The sequence below is a fragment of the Betta splendens genome, chromosome 2 (assembly GCF_900634795.4).
Source record: "Betta splendens chromosome 2, fBetSpl5.4, whole genome shotgun sequence".
NCBI lineage: Eukaryota > Metazoa > Chordata > Actinopteri > Anabantiformes > Osphronemidae > Betta > Betta splendens.
Genome location: NC_040882.2, coordinates 10,875,498 through 10,896,408, shown reverse-complemented (window position 1 = coordinate 10,896,408; position 20,911 = coordinate 10,875,498). Strand labels below are relative to the sequence as shown.

Below are 20,911 nucleotides of genomic sequence, written 5' to 3'. Positions count from 1 at the left end.
TAAACAAATAAATAGATAGAAGCCAAAATCATTACTTGTATTGTGTCACCGACCATAGGCATGAACTGTGAACAAAGCAAAAGCAGCACTGTGACTGAAAACAGAAAATTCTTGCAAGCAATAGCGTCTGTCTTAGAACGATGCAATTATAGAGTTAACAAATAATTGAACAATCTAGGTGAAATGTCAAATACATAAAATACAAGTAATGAAAAACATAAGATATTAATTGCAGAAGATACATAATAAATCATATAATAACTGCATAGAATCAGAAAGAAAACACTTTTCCCATAACACGGTGCAGTATAATGTGGACCTGAACAAACAGCCCGCTCTGCTAGTGTTGAGGAGAAATGTAAAAGCTTACAGCACCTGGTATTCCCAGGCGGTCTCCCATCCAAGTACTAACCAGGCCCGACCCTGCTTAGCTTCCGAGATCAGACGAGATCGGGCGTGCTCAGGGTGGTATGGCCGTAAGCGAGAGCAAAGCATGACAGGAGCTCTTTTAAGCTTGGCAAGCCTCGCTGTTGCATCTATTTGCCTGAATGTGGCGTTTATAAAGGACTTAGAGCATTTTGGGACGTACACAGAAGGTGGCCATTTTGGCCTTAAACACAATATCCCCTTTTTTGTATTTCGCTCTCCCTTTAAACAAATAAATAGATAGAAGCCAAAATCATTACTTGTATTGTGTCACCGACCATAGGCATGAACTGTGAACAAAGCAAAAGCAGCACTGTGACTGAAAACAGAAAATTCTTGCAAGCAATAGCGTCTGTCTTAGAACGATGCAATTATAGAGTTAACAAATAATTGAACAATCTAGGTGAAATGTCAAATACATAAAATACAAGTAATGAAAAACATAAGATATTAATTGCAGAAGATACATAATAAATCATATAATAACTGCATAGAATCAGAAAGAAAACACTTTTCCCATAACACGGTGCAGTATAATGTGGACCTGAACAAACAGCCCGCTCTGCTAGTGTTGAGGAGAAATGTAAAAGCTTACAGCACCTGGTATTCCCAGGCGGTCTCCCATCCAAGTACTAACCAGGCCCGACCCTGCTTAGCTTCCGAGATCAGACGAGATCGGGCGTGCTCAGGGTGGTATGGCCGTAAGCGAGAGCAAAGCATGACAGGAGCTCTTTTAAGCTTGGCAAGCCTCGCTGTTGCATCTATTTGCCTGAATGTGGCGTTTATAAAGGACTTAGAGCATTTTGGGACGTACACAGAAGGTGGCCATTTTGGCCTTAAACACAATATCCCCTTTTTTGTATTTCGCTCTCCCTTTAAACAAATAAATAGATAGAAGCCAAAATCATTACTTGTATTGTGTCACCGACCATAGGCATGAACTGTGAACAAAGCAAAAGCAGCACTGTGACTGAAAACAGAAAATTCTTGCAAGCAATAGCGTCTGTCTTAGAACGATGCAATTATAGAGTTAACAAATAATTGAACAATCTAGGTGAAATGTCAAATACATAAAATACAAGTAATGAAAAACATAAGATATTAATTGCAGAAGATACATAATAAATCATATAATAACTGCATAGAATCAGAAAGAAAACACTTTTCCCATAACACGGTGCAGTATAATGTGGACCTGAACAAACAGCCCGCTCTGCTAGTGTTGAGGAGAAATGTAAAAGCTTACAGCACCTGGTATTCCCAGGCGGTCTCCCATCCAAGTACTAACCAGGCCCGACCCTGCTTAGCTTCCGAGATCAGACGAGATCGGGCGTGCTCAGGGTGGTATGGCCGTAAGCGAGAGCAAAGCATGACAGGAGCTCTTTTAAGCTTGGCAAGCCTCGCTGTTGCATCTATTTGCCTGAATGTGGCGTTTATAAAGGACTTAGAGCATTTTGGGACGTACACAGAAGGTGGCCATTTTGGCCTTAAACACAATATCCCCTTTTTTGTATTTCGCTCTCCCTTTAAACAAATAAATAGATAGAAGCCAAAATCATTACTTGTATTGTGTCACCGACCATAGGCATGAACTGTGAACAAAGCAAAAGCAGCACTGTGACTGAAAACAGAAAATTCTTGCAAGCAATAGCGTCTGTCTTAAGAACGATGCAATTATAGAGTTAACAAATAATTGAACAATCTAGGTGAAATGTCAAATACATAAAATACAAGTAATGAAAAACATAAGATATTAATTGCAGAAGATACATAATAAATCATATAATAACTGCATAGAATCAGAAAGAAAACACTTTTCCCATAACACGGTGCAGTATAATGTGGACCTGAACAAACAGCCCGCTCTGCTAGTGTTGAGGAGAAATGTAAAAGCTTACAGCACCTGGTATTCCCAGGCGGTCTCCCATCCAAGTACTAACCAGGCCCGACCCTGCTTAGCTTCCGAGATCAGACGAGATCGGGCGTGCTCAGGGTGGTATGGCCGTAAGCGAGAGCAAAGCATGACAGGAGCTCTTTTAAGCTTGGCAAGCCTCGCTGTTGCATCTATTTGCCTGAATGTGGCGTTTATAAAGGACTTAGAGCATTTTGGGACGTACACAGAAGGTGGCCATTTTGGCCTTAAACACAATATCCCCTTTTTTGTATTTCGCTCTCCCTTTAAACAAATAAATAGATAGAAGCCAAAATCATTACTTGTATTGTGTCACCGACCATAGGCATGAACTGTGAACAAAGCAAAAGCAGCACTGTGACTGAAAACAGAAAATTCTTGCAAGCAATAGCGTCTGTCTTAGAACGATGCAATTATAGAGTTAACAAATAATTGAACAATCTAGGTGAAATGTCAAATACATAAAATACAAGTAATGAAAAACATACAGTAAGATATTAATTGCAGAAGATACATAATAAATCATATAATAACTGCATAGAATCAGAAAGAAAACACTTTTCCCATAACACGGTGCAGTATAATGTGGACCTGAACAAACAGCCCGCTCTGCTAGTGTTGAGGAGAAATGTAAAAGCTTACAGCACCTGGTATTCCCAGGCGGTCTCCCATCCAAGTACTAACCAGGCCCGACCCTGCTTAGCTTCCGAGATCAGACGAGATCGGGCGTGCTCAGGGTGGTATGGCCGTAAGCGAGAGCAAAGCATGACAGGAGCTCTTTTAAGCTTGGCAAGCCTCGCTGTTGCATCTATTTGCCTGAATGTGGCGTTTATAAAGGACTTAGAGCATTTTGGGACGTACACAGAAGGTGGCCATTTTGGCCTTAAACACAATATCCCCTTTTTTGTATTTCGCTCTCCCTTTAAACAAATAAATAGATAGAAGCCAAAATCATTACTTGTATTGTGTCACCGACCATAGGCATGAACTGTGAACAAAGCAAAAGCAGCACTGTGACTGAAAACAGAAAATTCTTGCAAGCAATAGCGTCTGTCTTAGAACGATGCAATTATAGAGTTAACAAATAATTGAACAATCTAGGTGAAATGTCAAATACATAAAATACAAGTAATGAAAAACATACAGTAAGATATTAATTGCAGAAGATACATAATAAATCATATAATAACTGCATAGAATCAGAAAGAAAACACTTTTCCCATAACACGGTGCAGTATAATGTGGACCTGAACAAACAGCCCGCTCTGCTAGTGTTGAGGAGAAATGTAAAAGCTTACAGCACCTGGTATTCCCAGGCGGTCTCCCATCCAAGTACTAACCAGGCCCGACCCTGCTTAGCTTCCGAGATCAGACGAGATCGGGCGTGCTCAGGGTGGTATGGCCGTAAGCGAGAGCAAAGCATGACAGGAGCTCTTTTAAGCTTGGCAAGCCTCGCTGTTGCATCTATTTGCCTGAATGTGGCGTTTATAAAGGACTTAGAGCATTTTGGGACGTACACAGAAGGTGGCCATTTTGGCCTTAAACACAATATCCCCTTTTTTGTATTTCGCTCTCCCTTTAAACAAATAAATAGATAGAAGCCAAAATCATTACTTGTATTGTGTCACCGACCATAGGCATGAACTGTGAACAAAGCAAAAGCAGCACTGTGACTGAAAACAGAAAATTCTTGCAAGCAATAGCGTCTGTCTTAGAACGATGCAATTATAGAGTTAACAAATAATTGAACAATCTAGGTGAAATGTCAAATACATAAAATACAAGTAATGAAAAACATACAGTAAGATATTAATTGCAGAAGATACATAATAAATCATATAATAACTGCATAGAATCAGAAAGAAAACACTTTTCCCATAACACGGTGCAGTATAATGTGGACCTGAACAAACAGCCCGCTCTGCTAGTGTTGAGGAGAAATGTAAAAGCTTACAGCACCTGGTATTCCCAGGCGGTCTCCCATCCAAGTACTAACCAGGCCCGACCCTGCTTAGCTTCCGAGATCAGACGAGATCGGGCGTGCTCAGGGTGGTATGGCCGTAAGCGAGAGCAAAGCATGACAGGAGCTCTTTTAAGCTTGGCAAGCCTCGCTGTTGCATCTATTTGCCTGAATGTGGCGTTTATAAAGGACTTAGAGCATTTTGGGACGTACACAGAAGGTGGCCATTTTGGCCTTAAACACAATATCCCCTTTTTTGTATTTCGCTCTCCCTTTAAACAAATAAATAGATAGAAGCCAAAATCATTACTTGTATTGTGTCACCGACCATAGGCATGAACTGTGAACAAAGCAAAAGCAGCACTGTGACTGAAAACAGAAAATTCTTGCAAGCAATAGCGTCTGTCTTAGAACGATGCAATTATAGAGTTAACAAATAATTGAACAATCTAGGTGAAATGTCAAATACATAAAATACAAGTAATGAAAAACATAAGATATTAATTGCAGAAGATACATAATAAATCATATAATAACTGCATAGAATCAGAAAGAAAACACTTTTCCCATAACACGGTGCAGTATAATGTGGACCTGAACAAACAGCCCGCTCTGCTAGTGTTGAGGAGAAATGTAAAAGCTTACAGCACCTGGTATTCCCAGGCGGTCTCCCATCCAAGTACTAACCAGGCCCGACCCTGCTTAGCTTCCGAGATCAGACGAGATCGGGCGTGCTCAGGGTGGTATGGCCGTAAGCGAGAGCAAAGCATGACAGGAGCTCTTTTAAGCTTGGCAAGCCTCGCTGTTGCATCTATTTGCCTGAATGTGGCGTTTATAAAGGACTTAGAGCATTTTGGGACGTACACAGAAGGTGGCCATTTTGGCCTTAAACACAATATCCCCTTTTTTGTATTTCGCTCTCCCTTTAAACAAATAAATAGATAGAAGCCAAAATCATTACTTGTATTGTGTCACCGACCATAGGCATGAACTGTGAACAAAGCAAAAGCAGCACTGTGACTGAAAACAGAAAATTCTTGCAAGCAATAGCGTCTGTCTTAGAACGATGCAATTATAGAGTTAACAAATAATTGAACAATCTAGGTGAAATGTCAAATACATAAAATACAAGTAATGAAAAACATAAGATATTAATTGCAGAAGATACATAATAAATCATATAATAACTGCATAGAATCAGAAAGAAAACACTTTTCCCATAACACGGTGCAGTATAATGTGGACCTGAACAAACAGCCCGCTCTGCTAGTGTTGAGGAGAAATGTAAAAGCTTACAGCACCTGGTATTCCCAGGCGGTCTCCCATCCAAGTACTAACCAGGCCCGACCCTGCTTAGCTTCCGAGATCAGACGAGATCGGGCGTGCTCAGGGTGGTATGGCCGTAAGCGAGAGCAAAGCATGACAGGAGCTCTTTTAAGCTTGGCAAGCCTCGCTGTTGCATCTATTTGCCTGAATGTGGCGTTTATAAAGGACTTAGAGCATTTTGGGACGTACACAGAAGGTGGCCATTTTGGCCTTAAACACAATATCCCCTTTTTTGTATTTCGCTCTCCCTTTAAACAAATAAATAGATAGAAGCCAAAATCATTACTTGTATTGTGTCACCGACCATAGGCATGAACTGTGAACAAAGCAAAAGCAGCACTGTGACTGAAAACAGAAAATTCTTGCAAGCAATAGCGTCTGTCTTAGAACGATGCAATTATAGAGTTAACAAATAATTGAACAATCTAGGTGAAATGTCAAATACATAAAATACAAGTAATGAAAAACATAAGATATTAATTGCAGAAGATACATAATAAATCATATAATAACTGCATAGAATCAGAAAGAAAACACTTTTCCCATAACACGGTGCAGTATAATGTGGACCTGAACAAACAGCCCGCTCTGCTAGTGTTGAGGAGAAATGTAAAAGCTTACAGCACCTGGTATTCCCAGGCGGTCTCCCATCCAAGTACTAACCAGGCCCGACCCTGCTTAGCTTCCGAGATCAGACGAGATCGGGCGTGCTCAGGGTGGTATGGCCGTAAGCGAGAGCAAAGCATGACAGGAGCTCTTTTAAGCTTGGCAAGCCTCGCTGTTGCATCTATTTGCCTGAATGTGGCGTTTATAAAGGACTTAGAGCATTTTGGGACGTACACAGAAGGTGGCCATTTTGGCCTTAAACACAATATCCCCTTTTTTGTATTTCGCTCTCCCTTTAAACAAATAAATAGATAGAAGCCAAAATCATTACTTGTATTGTGTCACCGACCATAGGCATGAACTGTGAACAAAGCAAAAGCAGCACTGTGACTGAAAACAGAAAATTCTTGCAAGCAATAGCGTCTGTCTTAGAACGATGCAATTATAGAGTTAACAAATAATTGAACAATCTAGGTGAAATGTCAAATACATAAAATACAAGTAATGAAAAACATAAGATATTAATTGCAGAAGATACATAATAAATCATATAATAACTGCATAGAATCAGAAAGAAAACACTTTTCCCATAACACGGTGCAGTATAATGTGGACCTGAACAAACAGCCCGCTCTGCTAGTGTTGAGGAGAAATGTAAAAGCTTACAGCACCTGGTATTCCCAGGCGGTCTCCCATCCAAGTACTAACCAGGCCCGACCCTGCTTAGCTTCCGAGATCAGACGAGATCGGGCGTGCTCAGGGTGGTATGGCCGTAAGCGAGAGCAAAGCATGACAGGAGCTCTTTTAAGCTTGGCAAGCCTCGCTGTTGCATCTATTTGCCTGAATGTGGCGTTTATAAAGGACTTAGAGCATTTTGGGACGTACACAGAAGGTGGCCATTTTGGCCTTAAACACAATATCCCCTTTTTTGTATTTCGCTCTCCCTTTAAACAAATAAATAGATAGAAGCCAAAATCATTACTTGTATTGTGTCACCGACCATAGGCATGAACTGTGAACAAAGCAAAAGCAGCACTGTGACTGAAAACAGAAAATTCTTGCAAGCAATAGCGTCTGTCTTAGAACGATGCAATTATAGAGTTAACAAATAATTGAACAATCTAGGTGAAATGTCAAATACATAAAATACAAGTAATGAAAAACATAAGATATTAATTGCAGAAGATACATAATAAATCATATAATAACTGCATAGAATCAGAAAGAAAACACTTTTCCCATAACACGGTGCAGTATAATGTGGACCTGAACAAACAGCCCGCTCTGCTAGTGTTGAGGAGAAATGTAAAAGCTTACAGCACCTGGTATTCCCAGGCGGTCTCCCATCCAAGTACTAACCAGGCCCGACCCTGCTTAGCTTCCGAGATCAGACGAGATCGGGCGTGCTCAGGGTGGTATGGCCGTAAGCGAGAGCAAAGCATGACAGGAGCTCTTTTAAGCTTGGCAAGCCTCGCTGTTGCATCTATTTGCCTGAATGTGGCGTTTATAAAGGACTTAGAGCATTTTGGGACGTACACAGAAGGTGGCCATTTTGGCCTTAAACACAATATCCCCTTTTTTGTATTTCGCTCTCCCTTTAAACAAATAAATAGATAGAAGCCAAAATCATTACTTGTATTGTGTCACCGACCATAGGCATGAACTGTGAACAAAGCAAAAGCAGCACTGTGACTGAAAACAGAAAATTCTTGCAAGGTAATAGCGTCTGTCTTAAGAACGATGCAATTATAGAGTTAACAAATAATTGAACAATCTAGGTGAAATGTCAAATACATAAAATACAAGTAATGAAAAACATAAGATATTAATTGCAGAAGATACATCATAAATCATATAATAACTGCATAGAATCAGAAAGAAAACACTTTTCCCATAACACGGTGCAGTATAATGTGGACCTGAACAAACAGCCCGCTCTGCTAGTGTTGAGGAGAAATGTAAAAGCTTACAGCACCTGGTATTCCCAGGCGGTCTCCCATCCAAGTACTAACCAGGCCCGACCCTGCTTAGCTTCCGAGATCAGACGAGATCGGGCGTGCTCAGGGTGGTATGGCCGTAAGCGAGAGCAAAGCATGACAGGAGCTCTTTTAAGCTTGGCAAGCCTCGCTGTTGCATCTATTTGCCTGAATGTGGCGTTTATAAAGGACTTAGAGCATTTTGGGACGTACACAGAAGGTGGCCATTTTGGCCTTAAACACAATATCCCCTTTTTTGTATTTCGCTCTCCCTTTAAACAAATAAATAGATAGAAGCCAAAATCATTACTTGTATTGTGTCACCGACCATAGGCATGAACTGTGAACAAAGCAAAAGCAGCACTGTGACTGAAAACAGAAAATTCTTGCAAGCAATAGCGTCTGTCTTAGAACGATGCAATTATAGAGTTAACAAATAATTGAACAATCTAGGTGAAATGTCAAATACATAAAATACAAGTAATGAAAAACATAAGATATTAATTGCAGAAGATACATAATAAATCATATAATAACTGCATAGAATCAGAAAGAAAACACTTTTCCCATAACACGGTGCAGTATAATGTGGACCTGAACAAACAGCCCGCTCTGCTAGTGTTGAGGAGAAATGTAAAAGCTTACAGCACCTGGTATTCCCAGGCGGTCTCCCATCCAAGTACTAACCAGGCCCGACCCTGCTTAGCTTCCGAGATCAGACGAGATCGGGCGTGCTCAGGGTGGTATGGCCGTAAGCGAGAGCAAAGCATGACAGGAGCTCTTTTAAGCTTGGCAAGCCTCGCTGTTGCATCTATTTGCCTGAATGTGGCGTTTATAAAGGACTTAGAGCATTTTGGGACGTACACAGAAGTTGGCCATTTTGGCCTTAAACACAATATCCCCTTTTTTGTATTTCGCTCTCCCTTTAAACAAATAAATAGATAGAAGCCAAAATCATTACTTGTATTGTGTCACCGACCATAGGCATGAACTGTGAACAAAGCAAAAGCAGCACTGTGACTGAAAACAGAAAATTCTTGCAAGCAATAGCGTCTGTCTTAGAACGATGCAATTATAGAGTTAAAAAATAATTGAACAATCTAGGTGAAATGTCAAATACATGAAATACAAGTAATGAAAACATAAGATATTAATTGCAGAAGATACATAATAAATCATATAATAACTGCATAGAATCAGAAAGAAAACACTTTTCCCATAACACGGTGCAGTATAATGTGGACCTGAACAAACAGCCCGCTCTGCTAGTGTTGAGGAGAAATGTAAAAGCTTACAGGACCTGGTATTCCCAGGCGGTCTCCCATCCAAGTACTAACCAGGCCCAACCCTGCTTAGCTTCCGAGATCAGACTAGATCAGGCGTGCTCAGGGTGGTATGGTCGTAAGCGAGAGCAAAGCATGACAGGAGCTCTTTTAAGCTTGGCAAGCCTCGCTGTTGCATCTATTTGCCTGAATGTGGCGTTTATAAAGGACTTAGAGCATTTTGGGACGTACACAGAAGGTGGCCATTTTGGCCTTAAACACAATATCCCCTTTTTTGTATTTCGCTCTCCCTTTAAACAAATAAATAGATAGAAGCCAAAATCATTACTTGTATTGTGTCACCGACCATAGGCATGGACTGTGAACAAAGCAAAAGCAGCGCTGTGACTGAAAACAGAAAATTCTTGCAAGCAATAGCGTCTGTCTTAGAACGATGCAATTATAGAGTTAACAAATAATTGAACAATCTAGGTGAAATGTCAAATACATAAAATACAAGTAATGAAAAACATAAGATATTAATTGCAGAAGATACATAATAAATCATATAATAACTGCATAGAATCAGAAAGAAAACACTTTTCCCATAACACGGTGCAGTATAATGTGGACCTGAACAAACAGCCCGCTCTGCTAGTGTTGAGGAGAAATGTAAAAGCTTACAGCACCTGGTATTCCCAGGCGGTCTCCCATCCAAGTACTAACCAGGCCCGACCCTGCTTAGCTTCCGAGATCAGACGAGATCGGGCGTGCTCAGGGTGGTATGGCCGTAAGCGAGAGCAAAGCATGACAGGAGCTCTTTTAAGCTTGGCAAGCCTCGCTGTTGCATCTATTTGCCTGAATGTGGCGTTTATAAAGGACTTAGAGCATTTTGGGACGTACACAGAAGGTGGCCATTTTGGCCTTAAACACAATATCCCCTTTTTTGTATTTCGCTCTCCCTTTAAACAAATAAATAGATAGAAGCCAAAATCATTACTTGTATTGTGTCACCGACCATAGGCATGAACTGTGAACAAAGCAAAAGCAGCACTGTGACTGAAAACAGAAAATTCTTGCAAGCAATAGCGTCTGTCTTAGAACGATGCAATTATAGAGTTAACAAATAATTGAACAATCTAGGTGAAATGTCAAATACATAAAATACAAGTAATGAAAACATACAGTAAGATATTAATTGCAGAAGATACATAATAAATCATATAATAACTGCATAGAATCAGAAAGAAAACACTTTTCCCATAACACGGTGCAGTATAATGTGGACCTGAACAAACAGCCCGCTCTGCTAGTGTTGAGGAGAAATGTAAAAGCTTACAGCACCTGGTATTCCCAGGCGGTCTCCCATCCAAGTACTAACCAGGCCCGACCCTGCTTAGCTTCCGAGATCAGACGAGATCGGGCGTGCTCAGGGTGGTATGGCCGTAAGCGAGAGCAAAGCATGACAGGAGCTCTTTTAAGCTTGGCAAGCCTCGCTGTTGCATCTATTTGCCTGAATGTGGCGTTTATAAAGGACTTAGAGCATTTTGGGACGTACACAGAAGGTGGCCATTTTGGCCTTAAACACAATATCCCCTTTTTTGTATTTCGCTCTCCCTTTAAACAAATAAATAGATAGAAGCCAAAATCATTACTTGTATTGTGTCACCGACCATAGGCATGAACTGTGAACAAAGCAAAAGCAGCACTGTGACTGAAAACAGAAAATTCTTGCAAGCAATAGCGTCTGTCTTAGAACGATGCAATTATAGAGTTAACAAATAATTGAACAATCTAGGTGAAATGTCAAATACATAAAATACAAGTAATGAAAAACATAAGATATTAATTGCAGAAGATACATAATAAATCATATAATAACTGCATAGAATCAGAAAGAAAACACTTTTCCCATAACACGGTGCAGTATAATGTGGACCTGAACAAACAGCCCGCTCTGCTAGTGTTGAGGAGAAATGTAAAAGCTTACAGCACCTGGTATTCCCAGGCGGTCTCCCATCCAAGTACTAACCAGGCCCGACCCTGCTTAGCTTCCGAGATCAGACGAGATCGGGCGTGCTCAGGGTGGTATGGCCGTAAGCGAGAGCAAAGCATGACAGGAGCTCTTTTAAGCTTGGCAAGCCTCGCTGTTGCATCTATTTGCCTGAATGTGGCGTTTATAAAGGACTTAGAGCATTTTGGGACGTACACAGAAGGTGGCCATTTTGGCCTTAAACACAATATCCCCTTTTTTGTATTTCGCTCTCCCTTTAAACAAATAAATAGATAGAAGCCAAAATCATTACTTGTATTGTGTCACCGACCATAGGCATGAACTGTGAACAAAGCAAAAGCAGCACTGTGACTGAAAACAGAAAATTCTTGCAAGCAATAGCGTCTGTCTTAGAACGATGCAATTATAGAGTTAACAAATAATTGAACAATCTAGGTGAAATGTCAAATACATAAAATACAAGTAATGAAAAACATACAGTAAGATATTAATTGCAGAAGATACATAATAAATCATATAATAACTGCATAGAATCAGAAAGAAAACACTTTTCCCATAACACGGTGCAGTATAATGTGGACCTGAACAAACAGCCCGCTCTGCTAGTGTTGAGGAGAAATGTAAAAGCTTACAGCACCTGGTATTCCCAGGCGGTCTCCCATCCAAGTACTAACCAGGCCCGACCCTGCTTAGCTTCCGAGATCAGACGAGATCGGGCGTGCTCAGGGTGGTATGGCCGTAAGCGAGAGCAAAGCATGACAGGAGCTCTTTTAAGCTTGGCAAGCCTCGCTGTTGCATCTATTTGCCTGAATGTGGCGTTTATAAAGGACTTAGAGCATTTTGGGACGTACACAGAAGGTGGCCATTTTGGCCTTAAACACAATATCCCCTTTTTTGTATTTCGCTCTCCCTTTAAACAAATAAATAGATAGAAGCCAAAATCATTACTTGTATTGTGTCACCGACCATAGGCATGAACTGTGAACAAAGCAAAAGCAGCACTGTGACTGAAAACAGAAAATTCTTGCAAGCAATAGCGTCTGTCTTAGAACGATGCAATTATAGAGTTAACAAATAATTGAACAATCTAGGTGAAATGTCAAATACATAAAATACAAGTAATGAAAAACATAAGATATTAATTGCAGAAGATACGTCATAAATCATATAATAACTGCATGCAATAAGATAGAAAACACTTTTCCCATAACACGGTGCAGTATATTGTGGACCTCAGCAAACAGCCCGCTCTGCTAGTGTTGAGGAGAAATGTAAAAGCTTACAGCACCTGGTATTCCCAGGCGGTCTCCCATCCAAGTACTAACCAGGCCCGACCCTGCTTAGCTTCCGAGATCAGACGAGATCGGGCGTGCTCAGGGTGGTATGGCCGTAAGCGAGAGCAAAGCATGACAGGAGCTCTTTTAAGCTTGGCAAGCCTCGCTGTTGCATCTATTTGCCTGAATGTGGCGTTTATAAAGGACTTAGAGCATTTTGGGACGTACACAGAAGGTGGCCATTTTGGCCTTAAACACAATATCCCCTTTTTTGTATTTCGCTCTCCCTTTAAACAAATAAATAGATAGAAGCCAAAATCATTACTTGTATTGTGTCACCGACCATAGGCATGAACTGTGAACAAAGCAAAAGCAGCACTGTGACTGAAAACAGAAAATTCTTGCAAGCAATAGCGTTTGTCTTAGAACGATGCAATTATAAGGTTAACAAATAATTGAACAATCTAGGTGAAATGTCAAATACATAAAATACAAGTAATGAAAAACATACAGTAAGATATTAATTGCAGAAGATACATAATAAATCATATAATAACTGCATAGAATCAGAAAGAAAACACTTTTCCCATAACACGGTGCAGTATAATGTGGACCTGAACAAACAGCCCGCTCTGCTAGTGTTGAGGAGAAATGTAAAAGCTTACAGCACCTGGTATTCCCAGGCGGTCTCCCATCCAAGTACTAACCAGGCCCGACCCTGCTTAGCTTCCGAGATCAGACGAGATCGGGCGTGCTCAGGGTGGTATGGCCGTAAGCGAGAGCAAAGCATGACAGGAGCTCTTTTAAGCTTGGCAAGCCTCGCTGTTGCATCTATTTGCCTGAATGTGGCGTTTATAAAGGACTTAGAGCATTTTGGGACGTACACAGAAGGTGGCCATTTTGGCCTTAAACACAATATCCCCTTTTTTGTATTTCGCTCTCCCTTTAAACAAATAAATAGATAGAAGCCAAAATCATTACTTGTATTGTGTCACCGACCATAGGCATGAACTGTGAACAAAGCAAAAGCAGCACTGTGACTGAAAACAGAAAATTCTTGCAAGCAATAGCGTCTGTCTTAGAACGATGCAATTATAGAGTTAACAAATAATTGAACAATCTAGGTGAAATGTCAAATACATAAAATACAAGTAATGAAAAACATAAGATATTAATTGCAGAAGATACATAATAAATCATATAATAACTGCATAGCAATCAGATAGAAAACACTTTTCCCATAACACGGTGCAGTATAATTGTGGACCTGCAGCAAACAGCCCGCTCTGCTAGTGTTTAGGAGAAATGTAAAGCTTACAGCACCTGGTATTCCCAGGCGGTCTCCCATCCAAGTACTAACCAGGCCCGACCCTGCTTAGCTTCCGAGATCAGACGAGATCGGGCGTGCTCAGGGTGGTATGGCCGTAAGCGAGAGCAAAGCATGACAGGAGCTCTTTTAAGCTTGGCAAGCCTCGCTGTTGCATCTATTTGCCTGAATGTGGCGTTTATAAAGGACTTAGAGCATTTTGGGACGTACACAGAAGGTGGCCATTTTGGCCTTAAACACAATATCCCCTTTTTTGTATTTCGCTCTCCCTTTAAACAAATAAATAGATAGAAGCCAAAATCATTACTTGTATTGTGTCACCGACCATAGGCATGAACTGTGAACAAAGCAAAAGCAGCACTGTGACTGAAAACAGAAAATTCTTGCAAGCAATAGCGTCTGTCTTAGAACGATGCAATTATAGAGTTAACAAATAATTGAACAATCTAGGTGAAATGTCAAATACATAAAATACAAGTAATGAAAAACATAAGATATTAATTGCAGAAGATACATAATAAATCATATAATAACTGCATAGAATCAGAAAGAAAACACTTTTCCCATAACACGGTGCAGTATAATGTGGACCTGAACAAACAGCCCGCTCTGCTAGTGTTGAGGAGAAATGTAAAAGCTTACAGCACCTGGTATTCCCAGGCGGTCTCCCATCCAAGTACTAACCAGGCCCGACCCTGCTTAGCTTCCGAGATCAGACGAGATCGGGCGTGCTCAGGGTGGTATGGCCGTAAGCGAGAGCAAAGCATGACAGGAGCTCTTTTAAGCTTGGCAAGCCTCGCTGTTGCATCTATTTGCCTGAATGTGGCGTTTATAAAGGACTTAGAGCATTTTGGGACGTACACAGAAGGTGGCCATTTTGGCCTTAAACACAATATCCCCTTTTTTGTATTTCGCTCTCCCTTTAAACAAATAAATAGATAGAAGCCAAAATCATTACTTGTATTGTGTCACCGACCATAGGCATGAACTGTGAACAAAGCAAAAGCAGCACTGTGACTGAAAACAGAAAATTCTTGCAAGCAATAGCGTCTGTCTTAAGAACGATGCAATTATAGAGTTAACAAATAATTGAACAATCTAGGTGAAATGTCAAATACATAAAATACAAGTAATGAAAAACATAAGATATTAATTGCAGAAGATACATAATAAATCATATAATAACTGCATAGAATCAGAAAGAAAACACTTTTCCCATAACACGGTGCAGTATAATGTGGACCTGAACAAACAGCCCGCTCTGCTAGTGTTGAGGAGAAATGTAAAAGCTTACAGCACCTGGTATTCCCAGGCGGTCTCCCATCCAAGTACTAACCAGGCTCGACCCTGCTTAGCTTCCGAGATCAGACGAGATCGGGCGTGCTCAGGGTGGTATGGCCGTAAGCGAGAGCAAAGCATGACAGGAGCTCTTTTAAGCTTGGCAAGCCTCGCTGTTGCATCTATTTGCCTGAATGTGGCGTTTATAAAGGACTTAGAGCATTTTGGGACGTACACAGAAGGTGGCCATTTTGGCCTTAAACACAATATCCCCTTTTTTGTATTTCGCTCTCCCTTTAAACAAATAAATAGATAGAAGCCAAAATCATTACTTGTATTGTGTCACCGACCATAGGCATGAACTGTGAACAAAGCAAAATCAGCACTGTGACTGAAAACAGAAAATTCTTGCAAGCAATAGCGTCTGTCTTAGAACGATGCAATTATAGAGTTAACAAATAATTGAACAATCTAGGTGAAATGTCAAATACATAAAATACAAGTAATGAAAAACATACAGTAAGATATTAATTGCAGAAGATACATAATAAATCATATAATAACTGCATAGAATCAGAAAGAAAACACTTTTCCCATAACACGGTGCAGTATAATGTGGACCTGAACAAACAGCCCGCTCTGCTAGTGTTGAGGAGAAATGTAAAAGCTTACAGCACCTGGTATTCCCAGGCGGTCTCCCATCCAAGTACTAACCAGGCCCGACCCTGCTTAGCTTCCGAGATCAGACGAGATCGGGCGTGCTCAGGGTGGTATGGCCGTAAGCGAGAGCAAAGCATGACAGGAGCTCTTTTAAGCTTGGCAAGCCTCGCCGTTGCATTCATTTGCCTGAATGTGGCGTTTATAAAGGACTTAGAGCATTTTGGGACGTACACAGAAGGTGGCCATTTTGGCCTTAAACACAATATCCCCTTTTTTGTATTTCGCTCTCCCTTTAAACAAATAAATAGATAGAAGCCAAAATCATTACTTGTATTGTGTCACCGACCATAGGCATGAACTGTGAACAAAGCAAAAGCAGCACTGTGACTGAAAACAGAAAATTCTTGCAAGCAATAGCGTCTGTCTTAGAACGATGCAATTATAGAGTTAACAAATAATTGAACAATCTAGGTGAAATGTCAAATACATAAATACAAGTAATGAAAAACATACAGTAAGATATTAATTGCAGAAGATACATAATAAATCATATAATAACTGCATAGAATCAGAAAGAAAACACTTTTCCCATAACACGGTGCAGTATAATGTGGACCTGAACAAACAGCCCGCTCTGCTAGTGTTGAGGAGAAATGTAAAAGCTTACAGCACCTGGTATTCCCAGGCGGTCTCCCATCCAAGTACTAACCAGGCCCGACCCTGCTTAGCTTCCGAGATCAACGAGATCGGGCGTGCTCAGGGTGGTATGGCCGTAAGCGAGAGCAAAGCATGACAGGAGCTCTTTTAAGCTTGGCAAGCCTCGCTGTTGCATCTATTTGCCTGAATGTGGCGTTTATAAAGGACTTAGAGCATTTTGGGACGTACACAGAAGGTGGCCATTTTGGCCTTAAACACAATATCCCCTTTTTTGTATTTCGCTCTCCCTTTAAACAAAACAAATAGAGAGAAGCCAAAATCATTACTTGTAATGTGTCACCGACCATAGGCATGAACTGTGAACAAAGCAAAAGCAGCACTGTGACTGAAAACAGAAAATTCTTGTAGGTAATAGCGTCCGTCTAAGAACGATGCAATTATAGAGTTAACAAATAATTGAACAATCTAGGTAAAATGTCAAATACATAAAATACAAGTAATGAGAAACATAAGATATTAATTGCAGAAGATACGCCATAAATCATATAATAACTGCATGCAATAAGATAGAAAACACTTTTCCCATAACATGGTGCAGTATATTGTGGACCTCAGCAAACAGCCCGCTCTGCTAGGTTTAAGGAGAAAAAAGCTTACAGCACCTGGTATTCCCAGGCGGTCTCCCATCCAGGTACTTACCAGGCCCGACCCTGCTTAGCTTCCGAGATCAGACGAGATCGGGCGTGCTCAGGGTGGTATGGCTGTAAGCGAGAGCAAAGCATGACAGGAGCTCTTTTAAGCTTGGCAAGCCTCGCTGTTGCATCTATTTGCCTGAATGTGGCGTTTATAAAGGACTTAGAGCATTTTGGGACGTACACAGAAGGTGGCCATTTTGGCCTTAAACACAATATCCCCTTTTTTGTATTTCGCTCTCCCTTTAAACAAATAAATAGATAGAAGCCAAAATCATTACTTGTATTGTGTCACCGACCATAGCCATGAACTGTGATCAAAGCAAAAGCAGCACTGTGACTGAAAACAGAAAATTCTTGCAAGCAATAGCGTCTGTCTTAGAACGATGCAATTATAGAGTTAACAAATAATTGAACAATCTAGGTAAATGTCAAATACATAAAATACAAGTAATAAAAACATAAGATATTAATTGCAGAAGATACATAATAAATCATATAATAACTGCATAGAATAAGAAAGAAAACACTTTTCCCATAACACGGTGCAGTATAATTGTAGACCTGAGCAAACAGCCCGCTCTGCTAGGTTGAGGAGAAATGTAAAAGCTTACAGCACCTGGTATTCCCAGGCGGGTCTCCCATCCAAGTACTAACCAGGCCCGACCCTGATTAGCTTCCGAGATCAGACGAGATCGGGGTGCTCAGGGTGGTATGGCCGTAAGCGAGAGCAGAGCAGTGACAGGAGCTCTTTTAAGCTTGGCAAGCCTACGCTGTTGCATCCACTTGTCCTGAATGTGGCGTTTATAAAGGACTTAGAACATTTTGGGACGTACACAGAAGGTGGCCATTTTGGCCTTAAACACAATATCCCCTTTTTTGTATTTCGCTCTCCCTTTAAACAAATAAATAGAGAGAGAAGCCAAAATCATTACTTGTATTGTGTCACCGACCATAGGCATGAACTGTGAACAAAGCAAAAGCAGCACTGTGACTGAAAACAGAAAATTCTTGCAAGCAATAGCGTCTGTCTTAGAACGATGCAATTATAGAGGTTAACAAATAATTGAACAATCTAGGTGAAATGTCAAATACATAAAATACAAGTAATGAAAAACATACAGTATGATATTAATTGCAGAAGATACATAATAAATCATATAATAACTGCATAGAATCAGAAAGAAAACACTTTTCCCCATAACACGGTGCAGTATAATGTGGACCTGAACAAACAGCCCGCTCTGCTAGTGTTGAGGAGAAATGTAAAGCTTACAGCACCTGGTATTCCCAGGCGGTCTCCCATCCAAGTACTAACCAGGCCCGACCCTGCTTAGCTTCCGAGATCAGACGAGATCGGGCGTGCTCAGGGTGGTATGGCTGTAAGCGAGAGCAAAGCATGACAGGAGCTCTTTTAAGCTTGGCAAGCCTCGCTGTTGCATCTATTTGCCTGAATGTGGCGTTTATAAAGGACTTAGAGCATTTTGGGACGTACACAGAAGGTGGCCATTTTGGCCTTAAACACAATATCCCCTTTTTTGTATTTCGCTCTCCCTTTAAACAAATAAATAGATAGAAGCCAAAATCATTACTTGTATTGTGTCACCGACCATAGCCATGAACTGTGAACAAAGCAAAAGCAGCACTGTGACTGAAAACAGAAAATTCTTGCAAGCAATAGCGTCTGTCTTAAAACGATGCAATTATAGAGTTAACAAATAATTGAACAATCTAGGTGAAATGTCAAATACATAAAATACAAGTAATGAAAAACATAAGATATTAATTGCAGAAGATACATAATAAATCATGTAATAACTGCATGCAATAAGATAGAAAACACTTTTCCCATTACACGGTGCAGTATATTGTGGACCTCAGCAAACAGCCCGCTCTGCTAGGTTTAAGGAGAAAAAGCTTACAGCACCTGGTATTTCCAGGCGGTCTCCCATCCAAGTACTAACCAGGGCCGACCCTGATTAGCTTCCGAGATCAGACGAGATCGGGTGTGCTCAGGGTGGTATGGCCGTAAGCGTGAGCAAAGCATGACAGGAGCTCTTTTAAGCTTTGCAAGCCTCGCTGTTGCATCTATTTGTCTGAATGTGGCGTTTATAAAGGACTTAGAGCATTGGGACGTACACAGAAGGTGGCCATTTTGGCCTTAAACACAATATCCCCTTTTTTGTATTCGCTCTCCCTTTAAAACAAATAATAGATAGAAGCCAAAATCATTACTTGTATGTGTCACGACCATAGGCATGAACTGTGATCAAATCAAAAGCAGCAACTGTGACTGAAAACAGAAAATTCTTGCAAGCAATAGCGTCTGTCTTAGAACGATGCAATTATAAGGTTAACAAATAATTGAACAATCTAGGTGAAATGTCAAATACATAAAAATACAAGTAAGGAAAAACATACAGTATGATATAATTGCAGAAGATACATAATAAATCATATAATAACTGCATAAAATCAGAAAGAAAACACTTTTCCCATAAACACGGTGCAGTATAATGTGGACCTGACAAACAGCCCGCTCTGCTAGTGTTGAGGAGAAATGTAAAAGCTTACAGCACCTGGTATTCCCAGGCGGTCTCCCATCCAAGTACTAACCAGGCCCGACCTGCTTAGCTTCCGAGATCAGACGAGATCGGGCGTGCTCAGGGTGGTATTGCTGTAAGCGAGAGCAAAGCATGACAGGAGCTCTTTTAAGCTTGGCAAGCCCTCGCTGTTGCATCTATTGCCTGAATGTGGCGTTTATAAAGGACTTAGACATTTTGGGACGTACACAGAAGGTGGCCATTTTGGCCTTAAACACAATATCCCCTTTTTTGTATTTCGCTCTCCCTTTAAACAAATAAATAGATAGAAGCCAAAATCATTACTTGTAATGTGTCACCGACCATAGGCATGAACTGTGAACAAAGCAAAAGCAGCACTGTGACTGAAACAGAAAATTCTTGCAAGCAATAGCGCTCTGTCTTAAGAACGATGCAATTATAGAGTTAACAAATAATTGAACAATCTAGGTGAAATGTCAAATACATAAATACAAGTAATGAAAAACATACAGTATGATATTAATTGCAGAAGATACATAATAAATCATATAATAACTGCATAAAACAGAAAGAAAACACTTTTCCATAACCGGTGCATGTATATGTGGACCTGAAACAAACGCCCGCTCTGCTAGGTTGAGGAGAAATGTAAAAGCTTACAGCACCTGGTATTCCCAGGCGGTCTCCCATCCAGTACTACCAGCCCGACCCTGCTTAGCTTCCGAATCAGACGAGATCGGGCGTGCCCAGGTGGTATGGCCGTAAGCGAGAGCAAGCATGGACAGGAGCTCTTTTAAGCTTGGCAAGCCTCGCTGTTGCATCTATTTGCCTGAATGTGGCTTTATAAAGGACTTAGAGCATTTTGGGACGTACACAGAAGGTGGCCATTTTGGCCTTAAACACATATCCCCTTTTTTGTATTTCGCTCTCCCTTTAAACAAAAATATATAGAAGCAAAATCATTACTTGTATTTGTG

The 20,911-nt window shown here is 40.7% G+C and overlaps 31 non-coding genes and 1 pseudogene across 31 annotated transcripts; all 32 read right to left on the bottom strand.

The window, feature by feature from the left end:
- Positions 1-363: 363 nt before the first annotated feature.
- LOC114851612 (5S ribosomal RNA) lies at positions 364-482 on the bottom strand. Its single transcript, XR_003785226.1, has one exon. It is a non-coding gene; the product is annotated as a 5S ribosomal RNA (ribosomal RNA).
- A 532-nt stretch (positions 483-1,014) lies between these two features.
- LOC114851610 (5S ribosomal RNA) lies at positions 1,015-1,133 on the bottom strand. Its single transcript, XR_003785224.1, has one exon. It is a non-coding gene; the product is annotated as a 5S ribosomal RNA (ribosomal RNA).
- Positions 1,134-1,665: 532 nt separating this feature from the next.
- LOC114851609 (5S ribosomal RNA) lies at positions 1,666-1,784 on the bottom strand. The gene has a single exon (XR_003785223.1). It is a non-coding gene; the product is annotated as a 5S ribosomal RNA (ribosomal RNA).
- A 533-nt stretch (positions 1,785-2,317) lies between these two features.
- On the bottom strand, positions 2,318-2,436 carry LOC114851608 (5S ribosomal RNA). The gene has a single exon (XR_003785222.1). It is a non-coding gene; the product is annotated as a 5S ribosomal RNA (ribosomal RNA).
- A 537-nt stretch (positions 2,437-2,973) lies between these two features.
- On the bottom strand, positions 2,974-3,092 carry LOC114851607 (5S ribosomal RNA). Its single transcript, XR_003785221.1, has one exon. It is a non-coding gene; the product is annotated as a 5S ribosomal RNA (ribosomal RNA).
- Positions 3,093-3,629: 537 nt separating this feature from the next.
- LOC114851606 (5S ribosomal RNA) lies at positions 3,630-3,748 on the bottom strand. The gene has a single exon (XR_003785220.1). It is a non-coding gene; the product is annotated as a 5S ribosomal RNA (ribosomal RNA).
- A 537-nt stretch (positions 3,749-4,285) lies between these two features.
- LOC114851605 (5S ribosomal RNA) lies at positions 4,286-4,404 on the bottom strand. Its single transcript, XR_003785219.1, has one exon. It is a non-coding gene; the product is annotated as a 5S ribosomal RNA (ribosomal RNA).
- A 532-nt stretch (positions 4,405-4,936) lies between these two features.
- Positions 4,937-5,055, bottom strand: LOC114851603 (5S ribosomal RNA). Its single transcript, XR_003785218.1, has one exon. It is a non-coding gene; the product is annotated as a 5S ribosomal RNA (ribosomal RNA).
- A 532-nt stretch (positions 5,056-5,587) lies between these two features.
- Positions 5,588-5,706, bottom strand: LOC114851602 (5S ribosomal RNA). Its single transcript, XR_003785217.1, has one exon. It is a non-coding gene; the product is annotated as a 5S ribosomal RNA (ribosomal RNA).
- A 532-nt stretch (positions 5,707-6,238) lies between these two features.
- On the bottom strand, positions 6,239-6,357 carry LOC114851601 (5S ribosomal RNA). Its single transcript, XR_003785216.1, has one exon. It is a non-coding gene; the product is annotated as a 5S ribosomal RNA (ribosomal RNA).
- Positions 6,358-6,889: 532 nt separating this feature from the next.
- Positions 6,890-7,008, bottom strand: LOC114851600 (5S ribosomal RNA). Its single transcript, XR_003785215.1, has one exon. It is a non-coding gene; the product is annotated as a 5S ribosomal RNA (ribosomal RNA).
- A 532-nt stretch (positions 7,009-7,540) lies between these two features.
- Positions 7,541-7,659, bottom strand: LOC114851598 (5S ribosomal RNA). Its single transcript, XR_003785213.1, has one exon. It is a non-coding gene; the product is annotated as a 5S ribosomal RNA (ribosomal RNA).
- A 534-nt stretch (positions 7,660-8,193) lies between these two features.
- LOC114851597 (5S ribosomal RNA) lies at positions 8,194-8,312 on the bottom strand. The gene has a single exon (XR_003785212.1). It is a non-coding gene; the product is annotated as a 5S ribosomal RNA (ribosomal RNA).
- A 532-nt stretch (positions 8,313-8,844) lies between these two features.
- LOC114851596 (5S ribosomal RNA) lies at positions 8,845-8,963 on the bottom strand. Its single transcript, XR_003785211.1, has one exon. It is a non-coding gene; the product is annotated as a 5S ribosomal RNA (ribosomal RNA).
- Positions 8,964-9,494: 531 nt separating this feature from the next.
- LOC114851512 (5S ribosomal RNA) lies at positions 9,495-9,613 on the bottom strand. Its single transcript, XR_003785138.1, has one exon. It is a non-coding gene; the product is annotated as a 5S ribosomal RNA (ribosomal RNA).
- Positions 9,614-10,145: 532 nt separating this feature from the next.
- Positions 10,146-10,264, bottom strand: LOC114851595 (5S ribosomal RNA). The gene has a single exon (XR_003785210.1). It is a non-coding gene; the product is annotated as a 5S ribosomal RNA (ribosomal RNA).
- A 536-nt stretch (positions 10,265-10,800) lies between these two features.
- LOC114851594 (5S ribosomal RNA) lies at positions 10,801-10,919 on the bottom strand. Its single transcript, XR_003785209.1, has one exon. It is a non-coding gene; the product is annotated as a 5S ribosomal RNA (ribosomal RNA).
- A 532-nt stretch (positions 10,920-11,451) lies between these two features.
- LOC114851590 (5S ribosomal RNA) lies at positions 11,452-11,570 on the bottom strand. Its single transcript, XR_003785205.1, has one exon. It is a non-coding gene; the product is annotated as a 5S ribosomal RNA (ribosomal RNA).
- A 537-nt stretch (positions 11,571-12,107) lies between these two features.
- LOC114851579 (5S ribosomal RNA) lies at positions 12,108-12,226 on the bottom strand. Its single transcript, XR_003785197.1, has one exon. It is a non-coding gene; the product is annotated as a 5S ribosomal RNA (ribosomal RNA).
- A 532-nt stretch (positions 12,227-12,758) lies between these two features.
- On the bottom strand, positions 12,759-12,877 carry LOC114851567 (5S ribosomal RNA). Its single transcript, XR_003785188.1, has one exon. It is a non-coding gene; the product is annotated as a 5S ribosomal RNA (ribosomal RNA).
- A 537-nt stretch (positions 12,878-13,414) lies between these two features.
- LOC114851556 (5S ribosomal RNA) lies at positions 13,415-13,533 on the bottom strand. Its single transcript, XR_003785177.1, has one exon. It is a non-coding gene; the product is annotated as a 5S ribosomal RNA (ribosomal RNA).
- Positions 13,534-14,067: 534 nt separating this feature from the next.
- On the bottom strand, positions 14,068-14,186 carry LOC114851545 (5S ribosomal RNA). The gene has a single exon (XR_003785166.1). It is a non-coding gene; the product is annotated as a 5S ribosomal RNA (ribosomal RNA).
- A 532-nt stretch (positions 14,187-14,718) lies between these two features.
- LOC114851533 (5S ribosomal RNA) lies at positions 14,719-14,837 on the bottom strand. The gene has a single exon (XR_003785154.1). It is a non-coding gene; the product is annotated as a 5S ribosomal RNA (ribosomal RNA).
- Positions 14,838-15,370: 533 nt separating this feature from the next.
- Positions 15,371-15,489, bottom strand: LOC114851481 (5S ribosomal RNA). Its single transcript, XR_003785109.1, has one exon. It is a non-coding gene; the product is annotated as a 5S ribosomal RNA (ribosomal RNA).
- Positions 15,490-16,026: 537 nt separating this feature from the next.
- LOC114851521 (5S ribosomal RNA) lies at positions 16,027-16,145 on the bottom strand. The gene has a single exon (XR_003785143.1). It is a non-coding gene; the product is annotated as a 5S ribosomal RNA (ribosomal RNA).
- Positions 16,146-16,681: 536 nt separating this feature from the next.
- On the bottom strand, positions 16,682-16,799 carry LOC114851490 (5S ribosomal RNA). The gene has a single exon (XR_003785117.1). It is a non-coding gene; the product is annotated as a 5S ribosomal RNA (ribosomal RNA).
- Positions 16,800-17,328: 529 nt separating this feature from the next.
- Positions 17,329-17,447, bottom strand: LOC114851453 (5S ribosomal RNA). The gene has a single exon (XR_003785081.1). It is a non-coding gene; the product is annotated as a 5S ribosomal RNA (ribosomal RNA).
- Positions 17,448-17,977: 530 nt separating this feature from the next.
- On the bottom strand, positions 17,978-18,096 carry LOC114851511 (5S ribosomal RNA). Its single transcript, XR_003785137.1, has one exon. It is a non-coding gene; the product is annotated as a 5S ribosomal RNA (ribosomal RNA).
- A 543-nt stretch (positions 18,097-18,639) lies between these two features.
- Positions 18,640-18,758, bottom strand: LOC114851447 (5S ribosomal RNA). The gene has a single exon (XR_003785076.1). It is a non-coding gene; the product is annotated as a 5S ribosomal RNA (ribosomal RNA).
- Positions 18,759-19,285: 527 nt separating this feature from the next.
- LOC114851499 (5S ribosomal RNA) lies at positions 19,286-19,404 on the bottom strand. Its single transcript, XR_003785126.1, has one exon. It is a non-coding gene; the product is annotated as a 5S ribosomal RNA (ribosomal RNA).
- A 533-nt stretch (positions 19,405-19,937) lies between these two features.
- Positions 19,938-20,055, bottom strand: LOC114851504 (5S ribosomal RNA). Its single transcript, XR_003785130.1, has one exon. It is a non-coding gene; the product is annotated as a 5S ribosomal RNA (ribosomal RNA).
- Positions 20,056-20,587: 532 nt separating this feature from the next.
- On the bottom strand, positions 20,588-20,701 carry LOC114851518 (5S ribosomal RNA; annotated as a pseudogene).
- Positions 20,702-20,911: the final 210 nt, after the last annotated feature.